This window comes from Lissotriton helveticus, chromosome 1_1 (assembly GCF_964261635.1).
Source record: "Lissotriton helveticus chromosome 1_1, aLisHel1.1, whole genome shotgun sequence".
NCBI lineage: Eukaryota > Metazoa > Chordata > Amphibia > Caudata > Salamandridae > Lissotriton > Lissotriton helveticus.
This window is the reverse complement of record NC_136057.1, coordinates 119,362,078-119,380,694: the sequence shown is the minus strand read 5'-3', so window position 1 is coordinate 119,380,694 and position 18,617 is coordinate 119,362,078. Positions and strand designations below refer to the sequence as shown.

The 18,617-nt window shown below is 42.4% G+C and overlaps 1 protein-coding gene across 5 annotated transcripts in view; it reads left to right on the top strand.

The window, feature by feature from the left end:
* LOC144764418 (uncharacterized) overlaps positions 1-18,617 on the top strand; it is a 109,829-nt gene that overhangs the window by 59,775 nt on the left and 31,437 nt on the right. For 2 of the 5 annotated variants that reach the window (XM_078650292.1, XM_078650294.1), the window contains exon 2: positions 1,228-1,390. The exons of the other annotated variants lie outside the window; for them this stretch is intronic. The gene's annotated coding sequence lies outside the window, so the exon portion shown is untranslated. The remainder of the gene's footprint in view (positions 1-1,227; positions 1,391-18,617) is intronic. 5 annotated transcript variants of the gene reach the window in all.

The following is an 18,617-nucleotide window of genomic DNA, read 5'->3' as shown; positions in this document are numbered from 1 at the left end:
CACTTTTAATGAATATCCCAGGGTCTAGTGGGGTTTTCTGCCCCCACCTCTCAAGGGCAGAAAGACCAAAAAGCAGGCCTATCGGTCCCAAGGTGGGGGGGCAGAAAATGAGCAGCAGAAATCATCCCCTTTGGAAATGGCCCTTGCTTGAGGGGTCACTTCCATTTACAAAAACAGAAATCTCTGGTTCCAGTGGGTTTTTTCCGCCTCCCCCGGGGCCTATCCTTTATTCACACTTAGGTTATGGTTATTTGAATAAACTGCCAGACAATCTGTGCTCTCTTTGGAGACCAAAAGGCACGAGAGACATCAAAATTAAGTGATTGACATACATTAATACCCAGTTTAGGAAGGTGCTTATTAAACTTGATTATCTGTTCACGAAAATCAGTCCGATGTAAAGAGAATACAGGGGCAATAGAATACAGCCCTATTTTAAGCCATTTAGAACTGCAATATTGGAGGTGTATTCTGTCCTAAAACTGAGTAAAACGTTTAACCAGTTATCAGAGTATAGGCAGATCAGTTCTCTCAATAACAAATCCGGAATGACCAATGTAATAATTTTTGCCATAATAAAGGACAACCAACTTTGTCAAAAGCATTGCTAAAGTCGTCAAAAGCAACATAAAGTTGAGCTTTTCTCCCTTTTACATAGTATTCTGTAGTCATTACTAAGGCTAAGATATTATCTATTGTAGAACAACCCTCTCTAAAACTGCTCTGCTCCACATGAAGCAGATGTTTTCAATTGACCCAATCTGAAAGTCCTTGTAAGAGTCATTTGGAGAAGCATTTACCTATTACATCCAAAAGGGCACTCGATCGGTAGCTTTCATGCTTGTTCCAAACACCCATTTTGATTAATAGAATAATAATGCTTCCTTTTAAAGAGGATGAACCAGAGTTTAAAGCAGTGATCAAAGTGTTCATGTCTAGATCATTTACATAAATCCTATTAAGGTGAGATCTAATGATCTTATTACCATTGGAACCAATTTTTAAAAGATGATTTGACAACTTAAGACCAATAGTTAACTGACGATGGTTGCTTCTAACATGGGAACCTAATGTAATACTGTATATTAATTTAGAATCCAGGTGACGAATGAAGGTATGATCTAATTGGGACATAATGGTTCCACGCTGATGTGAAAAGATTTCAGATGGGGGAGGTAGGGGGGGGGACTTGAACCTGCCATTAATTAATGCTACATTTTATTCCAGTGGCCATTTGAGTGAAGGAGGAGCGTTCTTATCACTTCCGATAAAGAGTTGAGGAGATTATAATATTAAAACCTCCTACAATTAATAGAGTGGAATTCAGAAAAATATCTCTGCATTCAAGATGGCTTTCTGAAGAGCTAATAAATCATTCTTGAAGTCACAGGTGAGTGAGAAATAAACATTGCAAATAAGATACTCCACAAGACTATCTACTATATCTGTAACAGCACAATAAATCATCATCATGAAATTCAAGGAACAAAATCAATCTGGTAGACTGCCACCCTACAACTGATTTCAATGAGATTCACAGACCCCCTTTATCATGGCCATTTAAAGAGGGAATTCCTGGAACCTAGAATACTTTCAAGTCTTTCATTTCAAACTCTACAAGACCAAGTTTCCTACAGACACACAACAATAAATACATCAAAAAGAGAAACAAAATTTGGAAATTCAAACAAATTCAAACAAGTTTTTCAGACCAGCGAAGTTCCAGCTACAAAGAGACCAAAGGATATTCCTATCATCAGGCTGAGTCCTGAACCTTAGTGAGCCAAGACCAGGGAGCCTCAGGGTCTGCTCATCACAAGACAATATTTAAGTCTTTTGTTTCAACTTATTGTAGATATTTTTTACATTTTAGTTTCTTGGCCAGTTTATTTTTTATTCTCCACCATTTTGTGTGTTGTTTTTTATTTGGACTATTTTATCGATGAACTGACATAAGCTCCTTGTTTTACCTCCATTAGTATCTGACAAGACAGAATTTTGACCGGAAATATTGATTCTCATAGCAGACATAAAATATGTTGATGAATTCTTCTCCTGTGGCTGGTTAGAAACTATAAGTGAACAGACAAATCCTTTACACTTTCAGCTGTTTTAGCGCAAACTTGGCCAAATTGATGGTGTTGACCAATTGTGTTACCAAAACATACACCTAGGATAGTATTAACCTCAATTGGGATCTCCTAATGAGCTTTATGGCTTCCCACATCTGAGGTAAGAGCCTTCAACACAAGGAAGAGCATTGACAAAGCTTGTTCCTGGACTATAAGATGTTTATTAGTTAACTTTAGAATTGAAGATAAAACAGAATTCATAGCGGTCATCCATGCAGAAATTGAACCTTCAGACATATGTAGGTGGGTGATACTTATCACTTATCCCTGCTGTATGTGTAAATGTAGCCCTGAGTTCCATTATAGAGGCCTACCTCTATAGTAATTGATCTGTAGACGCTGAATCATCTGTCTCCTCGATGAAGCGGCTATCTATTGAGTCATCTAAAGAATGAGAGGCATTAAAAAGAGGCAAAGAGCCTGTTAGAGGCATAGTATGCCTAACTACACTTTCATGAACCCCTTCGATGCTGGCCCGTTTCCGCCGCTGTGCGGTAAACAAACGAACAGGGCGGGCCGTTACGAACCCCAGCCGTCATCCGCACACGAGCACCACGGAGCGTGCCGGCTGGAGTTCGTCACCAGCATGCAAGGGGTTAAGGGGTCACCTTATTTACAATCTCTCTTTCTCTGGAAGTCCTCAGGCAGTGGACAGAATCAAGCTGGGGACCCAGATCCTGATGAAAGTTTGAACTGAGAAAAAGTCAGTGTCTTTTGATCTACGTAAACCCGATGGGCTTTTTACGCTATTCAAAGGAGTAAAGTAATCCTGGATATATCATTTCTTCCTTGTCGGAAGAATCCCCTTGTTTTGCTCATCCGGACTGCGCATAAACACCATGGTTATCCACGACCAAAGGTTTCTTATATGTGATTTTTCTATTATACAGCTTCTTCATTAATATATTCGTCTTGATTTTGTGTGAACTCTCCAACAGTAGTAAAGTATCTTTTTTTTAAACCCTAAATCTCTCACTAAAAACAGGAATGACAAACTACTGCCGGGGCCACCTTATCAGAGGGATGTTGTTACAGGGGAATATATTCTTTCCAACCACACAGCAAACAAGCATTTGCAATGAAATCGGTCTCGCATTTGTAAAAGTTAGAGCTATTTACGTTGTAAATGACAATGCTTTTTACTTATATTTATGGAGTGGATGTATGTGGTTTGGTGTGGAGCGGAGGTATGCAGGTTGGATTGAAATTGTTAGTTATGGAATTGTGTGGCTTGTAATGGTGTGGTGGCAAGCAAGAAAACAAATAGAAATGCAATGGGCGGAGGTTCCCCACTAAACACTGATTACTTGATGCCTCGGAGAGAGACCTAAAAAGCACTCAGCACAGGTTAATGCCACAGTCCCCTATAGTCCCCCAAATCCCTACCACCTTACTGTAGGGGCAAAAACATAGGGGGAACTAAGAAACTTACAGCTAGATTCATCAAAGTCCCGTTTTATGAGTCTGTAATAGCGATTCATAAGGAATCGCTATTAAGGACTTGCAAAACGGGATTCATGTAGGAATTGCATAAAGAAATGCGATTCCTACATCTTCCTTATTTGCGATTAGCAATTTGCTAATCGCAAATAAGGATGCGATTTCAAGGATGCAGGGGTGTACAAAGGACACCCTGTAGCACCCCTGAAATGAAAATGTACACATGTGTTGCGCACACACATGTCCAAAGGACATGTGTGGGTGTAACATGCAACTTAGAAAAATGCACTGAAGTGCATTTTTCTAAGCTTTTGCTATTTACCACGAAGTGGTAAATAGCGGCCAAAAATTGCGAATTCGCAAATTAAAAATGGTTAATGAATTGCATTTAAGGAATCTCAAATAGAGATTCCTTAAATGCAATTCCTCGCAAAAATGCGAATTCTATAATAGCGATTTTTGCATTTGGGATGATGAATCCCAAATGTAAAAAATTGCACTCCCAAAGGGCCAGATTCCCAGAATCTGGCCCTTTGCGAGCCAATTTCGCGTTGATGAATCTAGCTGATGGTGAATACACGCTGATGGCCCCCACCTACTGGGTGGCGGGCACCCTTATATGGTTCCAGTATTCAAAGACACAGGTCAAGGACTTTTGTGGTAGGTTTTAAGTAACTTTCCTCTTGCCACTTCTCAGCTGATCACACAGATGAGGCTCACAAGACTGAGCATGAAAATAACACAAAAAAACAATTGTCCAAAAAAGACCATAAAACCACACGGTGCTCAATATCATGAAAAGGGGGGCTCAAGCTTACCTGCTACCTCCTTCAAATAAACCACTCAAGAGGTTTTTGAAAGTAGCTCACAGAAGTGTCTAAAGAGGGAGCCAGATTAAACATGGAGTGGCTACAAAGGAGTTTTCTCACTCTCGAGGTTCAGAGCTCCCAGGTATTGTGCACAGCCTTGCAACCCCACTCGACCTACCTTGCCCTCCAGATCTCCACTACTGGAGAGCCCACCCTGTCACAAGCCTGGTTCCCTGGGCTCCCCGATGGAAATGGACGCAGTGGAATATATCAGTCATGTCCAGAAATACTATCTCCATTCTTCTCACAAAATACTGCTTCCCCTAGGAGGTTTGGAAATAAAGGTGCAGTTTACTGGAAATCTGCAATGTACAACGTGAGACAATAGGGCTACTTGGCCTGACAAGGCCCTATAATGACATAAGCTATTCCAATAGTTCTGAGATACAGGGACATGACATGGTTACAGTTTCCCCTTTTCATGGGTGCATAATGAGTTTAATTCAATGTGCTTTGAGTAGAGTTTCAGTAGGAAACACCTGGGCTTACAAGAACTCGATAGAATATAACATGACCTTTCTTTATCGATTTCATCGTGCACATTTCCCCCCACATCCTGAGAAGTTGCAAGCACAAAGATTTTGGCAATGCCTTTATTTGTGCATGAGCGCTTGTGATCTGCAACACTTATAGCATCACAAGTGTCACCATCAGAATGATGCAAAGGATGGTTTCTAACACATACCCCAAGGGTAGACAACTCCCCCCTAGCCATACCCAGATGTTATTTGGGCTCCAATCAGGGCGACTTTGTATCTCTTGCAACTTCTTTGCATTCTTTTTATTAACTAGCCGCTCGTGTTTACTGGGGGAAGTGCAGGGAAGGTGAGTGCAACATTCTGTACCTTCAATTGCACAAACCCCCTCCTCCTTCGACCACCAGAAGGTAATCTAGAGCCGTTCTGTTCTGAAGCAACGTCTTGACATAGGCTATAGCTGCTCTGTCACCATTGCCAAGGCTATTGCGGTGGAATTCGCTATGACGTTTAGGATCTCAGTGTTTCTCCTTATCTCATCCAGGGCCACAGTACTGTACCTGGGGATCAAGGTGGTGAAGAATCTAGAAGTATCCGAGACAGCCCTCGCCTCATTTCTCACTCTAGGGAATAATCATCAAAAAGTCCTATGGCTTGCACACTATGCCTTGGATAGCACGTTTCAGTTCAGCCCAAAGGAAACAAGAGCACTTCCAACTCTCACATTAAATTTGCATGACCTCCTTGAGGGTGACGTTTGAGAAACAAAATGTCCGTCAAGGGTCAATACTCAAAAGGGGATGCATTCTCTCAACTTAAATCACATTTACTTTGTCCGACAAAAATGCTGGAAGCTCTGTCTCCTGGTCGCTCGTAGGTAAACCTTGGTCAGTCATTGCTGAGTGAGTTAGGTCTGTCATGTTGTGGTTAAAGGGGTGTTTAAACCTTTTGAGGCCTGTGAAAGCAGAGGAGAAGATGCCAGCACATTCCATCAGTCCATCTCCAACATTGAAAAAATACAGGCAAGTGTCATTAAAACAATTTGGCATCCTGATCAAAGCATCCTGCAAACGCAGCAAGAAGAAGAGTCAATGCCTGTCTGTTGTTCCCTGCAGTAGCATCTAGGAGTTGCCTCTGTAGGTTGCGCCATGATTTTGTACGCGGAGAGTTATCATAGTTAGGTCTAGCAATGACTCTCCATTCTGCTGCAAGAATGTATCCACCACCAGCCAGATGCCCAAAGCAATAAAGAACATGACAGGCCAGAGCCATAGAGGGATCTGGTTTGTAGGGAGCGAAGTCTGGTCAGCAGGGGCGCAGGTGGTCGCAATGAAAGGCTGTTGCGACACCATCCTGTGGCAAGGAAGCAGGTGTGCGTGGTGCCCTGGCGGGTGATGGGGCAGCAGTACAGGTGCCACTGGCAGATGCATCGGGCACCATTCTGGGCCTGACTGCAAGAGCACCATTACCCCACAAGAACCAATGGGTTTTCAGTGGGAGGGCGGACCCACGGGGCCAGTAACCGGACTTTGTGATGAGCAACATTTGGTAAGGTCCATGCAAGCGGGGCTGCGGGGTAGTCTTTCTTCTGTACACCTGCGCATACCCTGGGTTCCCAGTGTGGAGAGATCGAGAGTCCTCATCCGGACACTCAAGTAAGGCATCGCGCACGGATGTATGACATTACAACGCATGCTTTTACCACGCATGCTGTTACAAAGCAGTTTTTACAACGCATGCTGTTACAACGCATAGCGCTTTGGGGTGCTGGATAGTGAATAGTTTAATTTACTATTCCAACTCCAGTCCCCGTGGATAGTAGGGAAGGTGTTGGATAGTAAATTAAAACTATTCCCTATCCTAGAGTGCCCCCCAGTGCAATGCGTTGTAATGGTTTTCGTTGTAAAACCTGCATTGTAAAAGCTCTGCGATGTAAAAGTTTTGTTGTAAAGGATGTTTCCCATCGCGCACCTAAGAGCGGGAACCGTAGTGACACTCTATGCGCTTTCCTCTGTACTATAACACCGCTTCAATATTCAACTGAAGAGATAGCTTTACCAATGATACAGACAGGGGCGTTGGAAGGGAGCATCATGGGTTACCCCATGTCTCGTAAGGGCTTAGCTCAGGCTTCTCATAGTAGATTTCTCACAAGTACAATAAAGCTGGTGGTAGAGCACTGGCCCGTTTCAACTGTGTTACCGAGCATATCTTTGCTAACTTATCCTTTACTCCTCTCTTCCGTACTCGCTGTCGTGACGCAAGATCATAGATACAATGGAAACGCTGATTCGTTCCTAGGACTTTGCAAACTGCCTACACTACCACGGGCATGTAGTGTGTGCCTGGATCACTACTCCTCCAGCTCTGTATTGCAAGTCATGGGAAACACTCTCTAAGTAGCCACTTAGCAACAGTAATGCAACCCCCCTACAGAGGAGTATGCTTCTGGCCACCCAGTGAACAGGAAAACCACAGCCAACACGGAGGCAAGTTGTGTGAAGTCGACTTGGATTTGCCCAATGGGTCTCCAGGGAGAATGGTGCTCCCTTATCCAGGATCTAGTGAAAGGCTGGGGACACAGGACTGCAAATAGCTTTGGGCTACAGAGAAAAAGAAGGGCACATACCAGTGGTTTGCAGCAGCATGGATCATGCGCATTACCAACATGGGCTACTCAATTGTGCTGCCTGGTGAGGTGTGGCAGTTGAAATTGTGGTGCAATCACACACGCAGTGCTTCCTCTCCGTACCCCTGCAAGGGCTCTTTTACCTTGTTGCTTCATCCAAGCTTGTTTTTCACTTGCAGGGCTTGCTCCTGTAATTGAGACAAATGCTTTAGTGTTGGTGCAAAAAAATAGGTCCCTATTTACAACATTTAACATCAGCATTTTACATAAGGCAGCATTTTTAGCAGCAGACTCTGGAGTCATCATCCTCATGGTATTGGTTGGCTGCATACTTTACTGTGTCTTTTTACATGATCTTTTCTGGCAAATGCTGAGCTTTTAAGAGACTCCAACGGCCACATGCATCATTGTTGGTATATGCGATTCCTAAATTGCGAAAATTAAGGAATCGCAATTTAGAAATCGCAAATACCTATGCATTAAAAATTTGCATTTTGTTTTGCGATTCCTTATTTTTCCTTATTTGCGATTCACAATTTTGTGAATCGCAAATAAGGAATCCCTTTACATTGATTCCTATGGGCCTAGAGGCCCATAGGAATCAATTGGAAGGCATTCTCATTTTGCGATTCGCAATTAAGGAATCGTAAAATGAGAATGCAATTTCAAGGGTGCAGGGGGGGTCTAAAGGACCCCCCCTGCACCCCTGAAATTAAACTTTAAGTACATTTTTCACACACACATGCCCAAAGGGCATGTGTGTGTTCAAAATAAAACTTTCAAAAATGCACTTTTGTGCATTTTTGAAAGTTTTCACAAATTACCACGAAGGTTAACTTCATGGTAATTTACCACTTCCTATTTTCGATTTCGCAATAAAAAAAAAATCATGCATTGCATTTAAGAAAGTGCAAAATTGCGATTTCTTAAATGCAATTGCAATTTAAGAAATCGCAAATAAATTGCGATTTCTTAAATTGCGAAAATAGCAAAAAGCTTCATGCATCCCAAAAAAGGGATTTGCATTCGCAAACGGCCGAATTTTGCGATTCGCACCGTTTGCGAATGCAAAAACCCTTGATGTACTATACATCTTTCATAGAGGTCCGCACCGATGTCCGGAAACTCCCTTTCATCCAAGGGAGTTCAAAATCTCGCAGTACCCTAAACACATAATTTGTGTAAATTATACAGTAACAGCCTGTTCAAGGCATGTGTTACCTGGAGATAGATATGCTGTTCATATTTCTGCCATCTAGTGTTGAGCCCAAGTATGTGCAAATTATTTTTTTGGAAGAAGTCTTCCCCAACCAAGACGTTCGGAGACTCCGCCCATTGCTGGTGATGCACCTGGGCTTTGGCTCCAGTGTTAGATTGTTTTCTTTCTGCCGTCTACTTTGGACATGTGTTACCCAGCTCCCTCTTCTTTCTCATTCTGGAGAAGAGCGGTCCCTCAGGCCTACCCTTGACTGCGGGCCCCTCAACGTGTACATCCTGTCAGAACATTTTCATATGGTCACTTGCAGAATGTCATACCGCTACTGCAACATGACTACTACATGGCTGCCTCGACATATCAACTTCCACATCCCAATTCACCCAGCTCACCGTTGCAACCTCCAGTATGTGGTAAATGGCAAACATTATCAGTTTAAGGTACACATGGTTGGTGTCACCACTGCCCCCAGAGTGTTTACAACACCTGTGTAGCAAGGGCATCCACGTGTTTCCTTACCTGGACGACTGGCTGATCCAGGGCGCAATTCATCAGCAGTGCCTCTCACACACTCGTGCTACCATAAACCTCCTGCACAAACTGGGGTTCACCACCAATCCTACCAGGGCCCACCTTGAACACCTTCAAATGGATGGATGTCATTACATCACATACTAATACCACGCGTGCCATTACAATGCGGGTACGCAATGTCAATGACATCGCATGCCATTACATCGCATACTTTTACCACAAGTATGCCTTTACCATGCATGCCATTACAACGCAAAAGCATGCGTGGTAAAGCTATACTCGTAGTTAAAGTTTGCAAGGTAAGTGACATCCCTACACCTACACAACGCACTACTCCCACCCCTGCACTACCCCATACCGAAAAACACTACTACAATACAACACTACCCCTACGCTACACAACACACTACTCCCACCCCTACACTACCCTAAAACACTACTACACTACCCACACTACTCCCACCCCTACACTACCCTACGACACTACAACACTACCCACACTACTCCCACCCCTACACCACCCCTCGACACTACAACACTACCCACACTACTCCCACCCCTACACCACCCCTCGACACTACAACACTACCACACTACAATACTACTCAAGTAATATCAGAAGCAGATAGCAAAGAATTTCATAGGAAGGTAATTGTGCTGTGGTCATATGTTGAGGTTGTGAAGTTGGGGGGGGGGGTAGTGTGGGTAGTGTTGAAATGGGGAACAGCAATAAATAGAGGGGAGCTTTACACAAAGATTTCAGAAGCTTCAACAAGTCTTGAGACAGCTGCCACAGGGTGCAAACAAGGCAGGCGCATGGCCGAGACCAGGCCCACAGCAGAGAAATATAAGGCTACTGGTCTTTTCTCTGTAGCTTTTCACTATGGCTTTGTTCTGACACTTCAAAAGCAAAGCAAATCTATTCCATTCCATTCGTGAGAATGCATAATGAAACGTTTCTCATAGTCAGTGAGCCCCATGATAGGTGATAAAGTCAGAGCCTCTTTTCACTTTACAGATGTTTTGGCTTCATAGACCACTACAAGGGTTCAGGGGGTCTTTTCTAACAAATTCTTGCAATGGTCCACCCATGTCAGCATATCCCAGGACCCTCTGTCGACATTTCCCCGCCATTCCCAAAAGTGTGCATACCGGACACAGTCGTGGGCTAGGGCGAGTTGCGGCTAGGTCCAACACTTCCAGAGGACAAATGATGCTCCCCAGCAGAAATCTCATGGGCAAGATGTGGTACTCTGGGAAGGCAGGACTGTACCTTTTCCTTCACAGCCTTGTGCCTCTTAGCCATGTCAACGAGGGGCTAACCTGAGTCTGCCCTGCACTGGTCTAGTGTAACATAAGCCAACAGCACATCATCAGCATACTGCATCACTGTAAATCCATGGGGAAAAGCCAAGGTCTACAAATTCTTCTTTAAGGTTTGGGAAAAGTTAGAAGGAGACAGGAAATCCTTGTGGGCAGCAGGTTCATGAAACTTTGCCCTCAGATTGAAACGGTCTTCATGTTTGGAAAAGAAAGAAAGCTTAGCAAAGATCAGCCAAAGTTAATCACTGTGCGAAGAGAAGAGGAAGCAGCCGGGAGAAGTCTGGGGCTGGGATGCTGGAGCCCTGGAGGTGTGGCTGGGACAACAGCAAGCACAAGTAACATCACACCCTGTTGGCCCACTCCGGGTACCACTAAAGAGGACTGAACCTCTACCCTGTGTTCTAGGACAGCCGAGGGGTTCAACCTGTGAAATAAATACCCTTAGAGCCATATATCAGGTAGACCGTATAATGATGGGAAACACACGCCTGCCTCCTTGACACGGGCACCGTTCACTTGGCCCTCAAACCTCTTGCGTCTCGTGCTTCTCCATATATGAAGTCGGTATTTCTAATCAACGAATTACCTTTCATATCACAGATCGACTGTCCATGCCTGAAGGGCCTATCAGAGATAAACCCGCATTTTTGCTCAGCCCCACCTCTTCCACTAGCTCGCCAGGTAGGGCCATTCTTCGCTGCATAGAGGCTTGTAACCCAGTGGGGGATTTCCTAAATATACCCCAGAAACAAGAGAGCAAAGTACTCACTTTGTTGCAAGAGTAGGTGAATTGCGCTGAAGGACCAAACTAGTTGTTTTATCTCCGGACTTAATTAAATTGCTGTTACCACTCTGTGCTCGGCAGGAGCTAAAGAGGTAGAGTTCTGCATAAAGATGAATATTGAACACAGAAGAAACAACCCAGAATACCTCAGTGCCCCTCAAAACGATAGGTGTCAGAGGGTATCTGTCCGGTTAGAGCAGATCTGCTTTAAGAAGGGGGCTTAGTCTCAATTTCCCCAAAATGAATGGCGGAGAAGCTCAACGTGTCTGGTTCATAGAAGATCTCGGGGCGATTCACAATGTGAATATCCCAAGCTTTCCTGTTGTCCCAAACCTCGCTACCATTCTTTCCCGCATCCCAACCAGGGCCTTCCAACTCCTTCCCACCCCCCCCCCCATCCTCCTGGGGTCTCACTGTTCTACCCCTGTGACCACTCTCTGCCCTTTTTGCCATTTTAACAACCTACATTTTAATTCCACCTACTATTTCTTTTGGTCCTGTGATGCCACACACCGATTCACAACAGTTTATAATTACTCCAACTTCTTAGTCTGTTATTAAGTATTTAATTGATTTGTAATGTTCATCAACAATCCCTATACAAAGGCTGCCCCTCAGCTCCCAGAGACGTCTCTGTAGGACAGGTTACACCTAAGTACCTGTCCTAATAATCAGCCGGTGCCTGTCCCTTATTCTTCTTATGATTATATATCTTTGCCCGATCTTTTCTCACCAGACATTTCTCCAGGATCCCATTCAGCACGCATCCTTTGCTTCATTCAAGTCCCCATCAATCCTGGATCACTCTTGGCCAGGGCGCCTTTTCCACAAGTCTCTCGCTCTCTCTTTTTTCTCGGCGCTATCAAACTTAACAAGTGATTCACCCCGGTTTGATCGATTCACCTCCAATACTGAATCTGTTCTTGAAGTTGTGTCAGGTTCACCTGAATGTAGGTGAAATTGCTTCTTTATGCTCAGATAGGTCTGAGGGTGTTAAGGCACAAGGGGCCCGATGTAGGTAATTAGTATTTACCGATTCGTAAATACCGAATTTTACCGATTCGGTATTTACAAATCGGTAAATGCTATGTAGGTATTTTTACCGAATTAATTAATGAATCGGTAACATTCGGTAATTACCAAATCGGTATTTACCGATTCGGTAATTGCCATTGATTCCTATGGCCCTTGAGGCCCATAGGAACCAATGGCAATTACCGAATTGGTAAATACCGATTCTGTAAAATTACCGAATTGACAAGGGGTACAGGGTGTCACTTTGACACCCTGTTGCACCCCTGATTCAGGCTTGTGTGCCTTGTGGCACACATACATGCCCTATAGTGTTTGATGGTAAATAACGAATTCTTAAGGGCCTGTGGCACTGTTTTCAGTGCCACCTACATCCCACATTACAGATTCTGTAAATTTACCGATTCGGTAATTTACAGAATCGGTAAATTTACCGATTGGCAAATTTACAGAATCGGTCATTTTTAGGCCCCCTACATCTGAAACTACGAATACCGGTCGGTAACGGCCGAAATCGGCCGTTACCGACCGGTATCTGGCCACCTACATCTGGCCCTAAGGCCCTTATTAACACTTTTCCTGCTGACACTAACTCTGGAATTCTCAGATTTTCCAGGCGACAAATCTTTTGAGAAATTTGAGTAATCCACTGGGAAGATATTTTCTTTGAATCTTTCTGGTGACTAATGTTCAATCATTGTGTTAAATCAATATGTCCTGCAAATTAAGTAGGCCGCTGAGATTCAACCTGTTCTTCTTTAACCTCTTCTCCTAACCCATGATAAAGGACAGTCACCCGAGTTCTTTCAACACAGGTAGTTTCAGAAACCAGCTGACTCCACCAAGCCACCTCCAGCGTTCCTGGCAGAACATCGCTTAAAACCTCTTCTACAGAATTCTCCTATCCTGCTCATTCAACCAGTATCGTAAAAGCTGACAAAAGATCATAGACCTGCAAGCTGATGTCAGATTTGCCCTTTAACGGGGCTTCCTAAGCTAAGGCAGGACTAAACAGGAAATTAATCAAATGACTCACTTTATTTAGATGTTGATTAACTGTGCAGGACAAAACAATAAAAGGAAGAGAATCAGAAAACTCTCTTATAACTTCACTGGGCTCACAGGAGAGAGCAAGGTACAAGATTGGACTGCTTGGACACCTCCAGACCGTAACACTAAGGGATGTTTACTGGATTACTCTCAAGGCGCTATTGGTGAACTTTGTGACCATAGTCCGGGGAGGTGCCATAGTGCCATAGAACCTGCACAATGGGTGGCACTGTCATCCATCATGGAGAGGTGTTATGTTGTGTAATACATGTTATACACCTTTAACTGCGTTCATTCCACATTCCATTGTACAGTGTTCTTACTTATGTGTTCCAATGTAATTCAGTTGATGCTGACTGCTTACCTGTCAGGCTGTGTACCTGCTCTTCTCTACATTAAACATAATTCAACATACAAGGAGTAATTTCTTCAATACAACAAGTGGCGACGATCGGGATATATTTTTTTTAATATACCTTGAAACCGCATTATTATTTTTTTTTTAACTGATTCGACGGATTTATGAGCAGAGACGATGTTTGGTAGTGCTTTGACGGTGCATTGGGGACAACTAGTGTGGACGAGGAGCTAATTCCGGTGAGCGACGCATTTTCTGAAAGAAATTGTGGATTTTAAACAATTTACAGCGAGATTTTATAATCTAAAGTGGTGGCGCTCGAGCTTTGTGGATCTCACCGTTTGCATCCTTTGAATTGGACGCTGGATGTGCGACGATCTTCACGTCACTCTTCTTGTGACGCTTTCCGCACTCACAAGTTCCTCCCCGAAGGCTCGCTGCTTTGCTACCTACGTCAGACGTTCTTTGTGAACGTGGCGCGTCACGTGATGCGCGGCAGCCATTTTGAATTGGGCAGGCCTACCCGTACTTGCTAATGAACAGGAAGGATTGCATAGTACCGATTTTGACACCCACAGATCGGTTTTGAATAGCGGTTGAAGGTACTGTTCATAAACGCCTTGTGCTGTTATACTGGGATTATATTTTTACATTTTTTGAGGATTTTGGCATTTTTCTGGATTTCTGTGGTGAAGATTGGACAGTGTAAAAAGCAGATTTTTTTATTTTATTTAGTTTTGTGTTGTTCACTCTAACTGATACACGGAACAATTCCACCACAAGCATCTTTACTGGCAGCATTGTTATTTAGTTTCATTTCGACAAGCATCATTATTGACAGTACTGTTTTTTACCTTTCAACATGAGCCAACAAACATTTTCTTTAAGTAACCCTCAAGATTTCTGGTCTAAGGGTTCTGAACCAGATTTGAAATGGTTGGAGTGGAAAGATTACTTTTTAAATTATATCGAAACTGTAGACTCTGATGGTAAAATGTCAGCTGAGCAAAAGAAGCGTATTCTTTTACACTCTTTAGGTCCGCAAGGTCTTAAATGTTATAACCAGATGAATAAACCCATTGTTGGGGGTGGGGACAGTAATGTTTTCACTGTTGCTTTGTCTAATTTAGGTAAGTATTTTTCCCCAAAGGTCTGTATCGGCATTACGCAATACAAATTCTTCCAAAGGAAGCAGTCTAAAAGTGAATCTGTTGACAACTACGTTGGAGAATTAAAAAAAATGGAGAATAATTGCACTTTTGGGGGGTTACTGGAAGATTTGGTTCGTGATCAGGTCGTAATGCATGCTAATAACCCTGCCATTCAAGAACGTCTCTGGATGAATGGCGATGCTTGTTTAGATGACATTTTAGCCTTGGTTCGTAAAGCTGAAACGTCTAGCAGGTGTGCTAGTGCTTTGAAATCTGACAATTTAACAAAGATGTAATAGCTAAAGTTAATTCCAGTTCAAAAAAGAACAACAGCTTTAAACAAAAGAATGAAACATGGGCAAAGCCTAGGTATAGTGGTGAATCTCCCAAATGTTATAGGTGTGGGAGTTCTGAGCATCTGGCTTTTGCTAAGTCGTGTCCTGCTAAGAAGAGTAAATGTGGTGCTTTTGGACTGTATGGTCATTATACTAAAGCATGCTGAAGAAGGACCAAGACTGTTAAATGTATTCAAGAGGAGGTCGTCTCTGATGACAACGCTTCTAGTGGTGATGATCAGGCTTCTGAGTGTGCAGTGGTCTTAAAGAAGAAACTTCTTCTCAACATTCGTGATGGATGTTTACTGGTTGACAATAAGCCTGAATGCTGGATGCACATTGGAGGTGTGCGCATGAGGGTATATGCTGATTCTGGTTCGCCTTAAACAATTGTCAACGAAGATGTTTGGCTTAATACTTTTGTTGACAGGGTTGGTCCAAAATTATCTTCTCCTGATATTGACCCGGAGGGTTATAATGGTGGGAAGATTGATATTATTGGTTTTCGTTGGCTGAAATTTGAGTTTAAGAATCGCAAATCTTATGGCAAGTTGTATGTTTCTAAAAAAGGTCCATCGGTGTTGGGATGGAAAGATCAAGGGGAGTTGCATATAATTCTTGATCCCAATTCGGTGGAAAAGGTGTTGGTGATGGATGAAGGCACTAAGACTGGTGAAGAACTTTAAAAAAAAATTCCTTCTATGTTTCAGAAAAAAATTGGCAAATTAAAGGATTTTGAGCATAAGATAATTTTAAAAGATTCTGCAGTGCCAAAAATCCATAAGGTCAGAAGTGTGCCAATCGCTTTAAGAAAGGATGTTGCATCTGAACTTGATAGATTGGTCTCCTCTGACATAATTGAGCCAATTTAGGCATCTGCTTGGGTTTCTCCCTTAGTTGTTGTGAAACGTACATACGGAAAATTGACATTATGTGTGGATTTACGCCATCTAAATGATAATATTGTGGTGGATCAATTCCCTTGCCAAAAATTAATGAGATGTTAGCTTTACTTGATGGAGCTAGGTGGTTCACCACAATTGATTTATCTGCCGCATACCACGGGTTCCCTTGTCTAAAGACAGCAAGCAGTACACTGCTTTTATAACCCCCTCAAGGATGTTTTCAATTTAAGAGAATGCCTTTCGGCCTGGCTTCGGCTGCGGCTGTTTTCCAGCGCTTAATGCACAGGTTGTTTTCCACTGTAAAAAACACAAAGTTTTTCCAACATGATATTCTCATTTTTGGTAAAGACAAGGCAGAACATGACAATACTTTGGAAAAAGTTTTGAGTGTACTAGATGTAAAAGGTTTGACTGTAGAATATACTAAGTGTACATTTGCCAGCGATCATGTCACTTATTTAGGTCATGTCATTGATTGTGATGGTATCAGACCAAAACCTAATTTAATTGATACGATTAAGTGTGCTCCTTCTCCCAAAGGAAAGGATGATGTTAGATCTTTTATTGGCCTAGTCGAATTTTGTTCTAAATATATTCCAAATTTTGCAACCAGAACGTATAATATTAGACAACTGTTGAAAAACAAAGCTAAGTTTGTTTGGTCTATGGAATGTGAACAAGATTTTGAGGACATAAAAACCTGCATCACTAACATCGCTTCTTTAAGAAGTTTTAATCCTGAAGCGCAAACTATCATCACTACAGATGCCAGCATTAAAGGTTTAGGTTCTGTTTTTATCTCAAATTGGTTTGAATGGCAAAGAACAAATTGTGGCATACGCTTCCAGGTCACTATCGCCTACTGAGGAAAAATATTCTACCATTGAAAAAGAAACTTTAGCATGTGTGTGGGCGGTAAATCATTTCAGAGCTTTTGTGTGGGGTACAAAATTTATTTTACGCTGTGATCACAAGCCATTACTCAGGGTTCTAACCACTGAAGGAACTATCAATACTTCTGCAAGAGTTGCCAGACTTGCTATCAAGTTGCAGGATTTCTGTTATAAAATGGAATATTTACCAGGGAAAGAAAATTGTATAGCTGATTTTCTTTCTAGAATGCCAAAACAGCTTGAGGAATGTGAAGATGAATTGTGGAATTCTTTTCAGGTGGCTTATGTTCAGGATTTGGAAGGTGCAGGCATTTTGAAGGAGAAGTGGGACGATGAATATCTCAATGATGAGGAGTTAACTTTGGTGAAATCTCATCTAGCTGAGTTCTGGCCAAAGAAAGTGGATAGTAAACATCCGTTAAAGTCTTTTTGGGAGGTTAGATTTGATTTAAGTGTTTGAGATGGTAATATCTGGTTTGGTGAAAGAGTCATACCTCCAAAGACCTTGCGTTTGTCTATCATGGCTTTATGCCATGAGGGACATTATGGCATTGTCCGTTCTAAACGCACAGTTAAAACTTCATTTTGGTGGCCTGGTATGGATGTAGATATAGATAGATTTGTGAGGAATGGTAAATCATGTCAAGCTGCTGATAAATCTTTGGTTTTGTGTAAGCCTTCTATGGGTAATATGATTGCACCTAATTCTCCCTGGGAGCACACAGCTATTGACATTATGGGTCCCATTGGAAATGAGCAGAAGTACATTTAGGTGTTAATGGATTTGTTCTCAAGGTGGCCTTTTGTAAAAATTGTGAGTAGGGCTGATACGGATACTGTTTTGCAATTTTTAGATAAATCTTTCACTTTGGAAGGCATTCCTTCGGTTTTGTTAAGTGACAATGGTGTTCAGTTTATGTCAATTAAGGCCAAAGAGTACTTTAATAGATTGGGAATCAGGAATAAAACCACGGCTCTATATAACCCAAACAGCAATGGTATGGTTGAGCGTTTTAACCGGGTTATCAAAAACACCATCCAAATGTCAGGAAATAATAAAGATTGGGAAACTCAAGTTTTGAAAATGGTTTGGTCCTACAGAACTTCAATTTGTGAAGCTACAGGTTATCCTCTTTTGTACTTATGCGTGGTAGAAATCCACGAACAAAATTTACACCTGGATGGTTGTTCAAATCCAATGTGGTCAATTGGTCTGAAAATTTTGTTAAAGAAAAAAGTCAAGCTTCACATCTCAAGAGCAAAATTTGGTATGATACCAAGCATAATGTGAAGGATGTTGATTTTGTTGTTGGTCAGTGGGTAAGAGTTAGGAAACCTGGTAAATCTTCTAAGGAAGAAAGTCGTTTTTATGAACCTATGCAGGTTGTGGAAATTTTAAATAATTCTGTTCGCCTCACTAATGGACGTGTATGGAACCTTAAGAGGGTTGCTAAGTGTTCTCCTCCTCAAGTTTATTTCAAGAAATCCTC